This window comes from Artemia franciscana, chromosome 1 (genome assembly GCF_032884065.1).
Source record: "Artemia franciscana chromosome 1, ASM3288406v1, whole genome shotgun sequence".
Classification (NCBI taxonomy): domain Eukaryota; kingdom Metazoa; phylum Arthropoda; class Branchiopoda; order Anostraca; family Artemiidae; genus Artemia; species Artemia franciscana.
This window is the reverse complement of record NC_088863.1, coordinates 43,495,957-43,501,956: the sequence shown is the minus strand read 5'-3', so window position 1 is coordinate 43,501,956 and position 6,000 is coordinate 43,495,957. Positions and strand designations below refer to the sequence as shown.

General features: G+C 35.7%; 1 protein-coding gene across 1 annotated transcript in view; it reads right to left on the bottom strand.

The window, feature by feature from the left end:
- The window catches only part of LOC136030025 (protein scarlet-like), a 213,933-nt gene that overhangs the window by 144,437 nt on the left and 63,496 nt on the right, over positions 1–6,000 (bottom strand). The window lies entirely within an intron of this gene.

Sequence of the window (6,000 nt, the reverse complement as noted above, 5' to 3'; positions counted from 1 at the left end):
GTTATGGTTGTAGTATATATGTTTTATCGCTCGTATAGTTGTGTTATTTTCAAATTATACTCCATATTAGAGAGGCTCCGAACACCCAGCATTGTATATTAAGCTCTGAATTTGACGTTTTTTTCTAAAGTGACCAGATTCGTCCTGCGCTCTTTTCATTGAATTTTTTCCCCCATGGCATATTTCTCCAAGGAAAGATCCTCCCACATAGCCCCCTCCCTCAACCCTACCCTCAAAACCAAAAAAATCCCCCTGAAAACGTCTGTACACTTCCCAATAACCATTATTATATGTAAACACTGGTTGAAGTTTGTAACTTGCAGCCCCTCCCCCAGAGACTGTGGGGGAGTAAGTCATCCCCAAATACATAGTTATTATGATTTTCGACTATGCTGAACAAAATGGCTATCTCAAAATTTTGATCCGTTGACTTTGGGAAAAAATGAGCGTGGAAGGGGGCCTAGATGCCCTCCAATTTTTTTGGTCACTTAAAAAGGGCACTAGAACTTTGCATTTTCGTTAGAATGAGCCCTCTTGCGACATTCTAGGACCACTTGGTCGATATGAATACCCCTGGGGAAAAAAACAAACAAATAAACACGCACCCGTGATTTGTCTTCTGGCAGAAAATGCAAAATTCCACATTTTTGTAGATAGGAGCTTGAAACTTCTACAATAGGGTTCTCTGATACGCTGAATCTGATGGTGTCATTTTCGTTAAGATCCTACGACTTTTAGGGGGTGTTTCCCCCCATTTTCCTAAATAAGGCAAATTTTCTCAGGCTCGAAACTTTTGATGGCTAAGACTAAACTTGATGAAACTTATATATTTAAAATCAGCATTAAAATGCGATTCTTTTGATGTAGCTATTGATATCAAAATTCAATTTTTTAGAGTTTTGGTTACTATTGAGCCGGATCGCTCCTTACTACAGTTCGTTACCACGAACTGTTTGATAAAGGAAATAATCAAGTTGGCTTTACACCCAACCACATAGATTTACTATTGCTATTAGGCTACTACTTTCCGAAAAGTATTTCAAGAGGTTTTTAAAACGTTTTTAAAACGTACTCATTTTTTACAGTTATCTTGTTTGGAAACGGTGGCCCTCGGGACGTAAAACTGGGGATGTAAAAATGCTCATACTGTTAATTCTTCGATATATTAAAAATACTTACCGTTCTTTAGCCCAACGACTTTTACAATAAATGAGCCTTTTAAGAGGTTACTTGTCAAGATAGTTGTATTATTCTGAACCAACCAACTGGAACATAACTGCATCATGCTTAAACACCTTGCGTGCAATCTTTTGAATTGCAGGTCGGTCCTCACCTGCTGGCTTTTAATCCACTTGATTTACTCCCCCACCTTTAAGAAAGAAAAGTATAATTCTAAATAACAAGTCCACGTTTCCTTGGGTCTATTTAGACTATCTTTCGTCCCAGCCTAATCGTTGATAACAGAGGCTTTGTAATTGGGTAAGATATTTAAGGAAAATTTGTATCACAGCACCCAATTGACCATGCAAAAGAAAATCAAAAAAGACAAAGGGATTCAGTAATTTACTCGTTACATCCTCCTTTGAATTTTGATGGAAGGCAAGACCTTGAAATTGGGCACTTCTTATAAAAATGGAGGGATTTTAGTGGATATTGTTAGTTTGCTGCCCTGCCTCCCACATTTTAATAAATGACATCTGTATTTCCGTTCCCAAGAGGATATAATTTTACTTTTATCATTATGGATGGGCATAGTTACTTTAGATTTTTGAAATACACCTGTTCAGATAATTAGATGAGACAAAATAAGTAACAAACAGGGTTGTTCGGAATTTAGGATAGGCTTAACTCCTGTAGCCATTTCCTAAAAGTAAGCCATTTTGTTTCACCTAAGTGGCAGAGACAAGGGTTGGTACTTGGCACACAGATACTCATTATGTCACGGGTTGATTTTCTTTTTTTCTTCCCAGCGAACGAGCGATAAGCAAGCATTAAAATTTACCAATTGGCATAACACTTTTTCCTATTTTCTTCCAGAATCATAATTGAAAATGCTTGTAATTCAAGTTACAAAATAGCCCCGAACTCCCTAATACATGGGCGTACCTTTCATGTTTTTTTTACAACTTATTTTTTACTGTCCGTTTAAATATTTTTTGTTCGTTTTCTTTTCCCCGATTTGAAGCTCAAATATAATGAATCTTGACTTGACGTTATTGATGCCGTACTAGCTGAAGCTAAAACCGAAAGGGTAGGCCTAAGAGAAAACTTAATTTCTAAATATTGGAATAAACTAATTGTAACAAAGCTATTTAAATAAATTCTCTCAATATGCTTAATTAGACCTCTTGTTTCTTTGTCATTACGTCCACGCACAGTGAGGAAAAAGGGGAAGGAACTGCCTCCCTCCTGAAATCATACCAAAGCTTCCCTTTCAGAGAAAGTGTAAACTTAAGACAAGAAACGTAAAAGATGAAGTCCATCTTCTTGTATCCCCCCATACCACGTCCAGTCACAATCCATTTTCCTCCCCTAAAGGCTGTAACTATGCGTATCCACGCTTCTCAGTCAATTTTATTGTTATATATTTGTCTATCTGACTATGAATTTTTAGCCATTTATCGATTTTTAAAATAAATATTTTCTTATCTCCTCCATATTAGTTTTGTCCTCCGTTTATCTTCCACTCGGTGATTGGGCCTTTGTTATGTTTTCACGCTTGATTTTTTTTTCACCAAGTTGTTTCCAACATTAACCGCAATGTCAAGATTTAAGGTTTTGGCCACCCAGAATGTTTTGGTGAAGTTATCTGCTTAATTCGAATTACACGAAGCCACTCGAATGGGAAAGGATTGTAGCAATGATTCTGATGGAGGGTTCATCAGTGCGTCACCACCTCCTGCTTTACCTCCAAGGCCTATTTGTCCAAATCCAAGAGATGGAGACCAAAGTTCAACAGAAGTTTTGCAGTCAAGTAAGTTTATCCTTTCTTTAGTAATTTCAAGTTTTGGTAAGGCCATCAGTGAATTATAAGCAATAAACTTCAAAACCTTACGCAATTCAGCTCTCTGTCCGAAGTTGTGTTGGCCGATAACTTGATTAAACGATATATCGATATATTGATGTTTTTACTTTCGATATTCGGTAATCGATTTATCGATTTCCATATTTCTGATCAGTTTTTCGTTCAGATTAACTCTTGATCTTGCAAAATCTCAGTAAAATATTGTATTTAAAGCTTATTTTGTACAATTTTCTTAAAACTTAGAATAATATAAAATCAAACAATAAAAATGAACTTCGATTACATAAATTAATATCATAGAAATCCAGATTTGAAATTACTCGGGCTCAGGATAAAGAAAGATAACTTATTGGCTAGTTTTGGATATTTAAAATCAACAACATATCTATATTTTCCCCTGAGAATTGGTTCTGCCTTTCACTAATTAATATCTTTAATGAAAGTAAGGATCAGCATTAAAAGTTAAGACGAACAGAAATTATTGCATATTTGAGGGGGATGCCCCTCGTATATGTTTTTTTTCTAGTATTTTAAAAAACTTCTTATTCTAATTCAAATACCCTTGTGTTTCACCACTTGTTCTTAAGGAATATGGACAAAAAGTCGAACTTTAGCATATAGAGCGAGGCACTGAGGAGAGTGTATCTCCCCTCATATGCGGTATGATTTATTTCGCTTTAAGTTTCAATATCCGTCCTTAGTTTAATTGAACAACAAACTTTTTTATATTTGATTTCTGATCATTTTACAATAATGCCGGAAAACCTACCTCTTTCCTGTTTGGGAAAATCCCCCCCCCAGGAATTTCCTCCATGGTAAATTCAGCCTGTGTAAAATCTCCCCGCCACGGTAAATCTGTCCCTGCTGAACATTCAACCCATAAATTTTCTTCTGGACAATTTTGTCAAGGAATTCTCTTTAGTTTACTTTCATTCGAAAAAAAGACTTGTTCTCGATGAATTTCATATATTTTGAATCAAGCAGTTCGTAGTAACACACTTTAGTAAGGAGCAACCTGGCTCAATAGTAACCGGAACTCTAAAAAACGAAGTTTTGATACCAATAGATACATCAAAAGAATCGGGTTTTTATGCTGATTTTAAATATATAAGTTTCATCAATTTTGGTATTACCCATCAAGTTACGAGCCTGAGGAAACTTTCAAAATAGGAGAAATACCCCCTAAAAGTTATATAATCGTAATAGAAATCACACCGTCAGATTTAGCGTATCAGAGAACCCTACTGTAGAGGTTTCAAGCTCCTATCTGTAAAAACGTAGAATTTTATATTTTTGCCAGAAGAAAGACTACGGATGTGTGCTTATGTGTTGTTCAACCAATACGAACTGAATCAAGCAGTTCGTAGTAACACACTTTAGTAAGGAGCAACCTGGCTCAATAGTAACCGGAACTCTAAAAAACGAAGTTTTGATACCAATAGATACGTCAAAAGAATCGGGTTTTTATGCTGATTTTAAATATATAAGTTTCATCAATTTTGGTATTACCCATCAAGTTACGAGCCTGAGGAAACTTTCAAAATAGGAGAAATACCCCCTAAAAGTTATATAATCGTAATAGAAATCACACCGTCAGATTTAGCGTATCAGAGAACCCTACTGTAGAGGTTTCAAGCTCCTATCTGTAAAAACGTAGAATTTTATATTTTTGCCAGAAGAAAGACTACGGATGTGTGCTTATGTGTTGTTTTTTTTTTTTTGTTACGTGGGAGGATCTTTCCATGGAGAAATTTATCATGGATGAAGATAATTTCCATGAAGGGGGTGCTGAATTTTCCAGCATTATTGAAAAAAAAAAAAAACAATGAGAAATTAAATAGAAAAAAAAAATTTTCAACTGAAGGTAAGGAGCAACACTAAAACTTAAAATGAAAAGAAATTATTACGTATATGAGGGGGTTCGTCCCCTCCTCAATACCTTGCTCTTTACGTTGAAGTGTTTTTGGCAATTTCAAAAGAGCTATTTATTCTAATTAAACAGCCTTTGTGATTCAAAGAACTGGAACAAAATTTGAACTTCAGTGTAAAGAGCGAGGCATTGTTGAGGGGGACAAGCCCCTCATATTATATACGTAATAAAAATATACTAATATAGAAGTTCGTTACGTAAGTTAATTTGTAAGTTACGTGTATTTATTACTAATAAAAACGTTCGTAAATAAGCTCAAAAGTTCTAGTGGCCTTTTTGAGTAACAAAAAATTGGAGGGCAACTAGGCCACCTCCCCTGCCCTTTTTTCTAAAAATCGTTCGATCAAAACTTTTAGAAAGTCATTTAACCATTAGATACAGGAATGTATGCTGTGTATCAGCATGTATGAGTCAATAGATAAAATACATCGTTTGTTCTTCTTCTCGAACATTTCCGAAACAATTTTCTATGTTGATCTTTTCTGACAGAAGTTCACCGCTAAATAGCAAAATCTGAAAATAGTTAAAAGAATAATATTGTTTTCAGTGAAGAATATTTACGTTTCGATATTCGATATTGATATTTGCTCCGATATACCAATATCGATATTGAATATCGTCCAACACTAGTCCGAAGGCGCACAAATATCTGGAGATTTGTCGGGTTTCGGATCTTAAGGATAATTGTCCGAAAATGAAGACTAACCCGATCCACCCTTTCTTGGGGTGGAGACTCCTAAATTCTTTTCACCAGGATATCAGCAGAATACACGATGAAACTTCAACCAAACTTCACCCAGAAGTAACAGTTAATACACTAGTTCTACCTTTTCAAGCTATAGGATCGACTTACCGTCCATGGAAAAGTAGTAAAGGGTGGTTCTAAAGTTTTGCATGAATTGCATATAGCAGATTCAAACCAAGCCAAGTAAAATTCAAACCAAGTCTGGTGGCAGGCTAGAGCAAGGCTTCTCCCTCCTCACAAACATAGTTTGCATGCGCTATAAACTCCTGATCAGCCGAAGTCCTGTGTCGGGACACATTT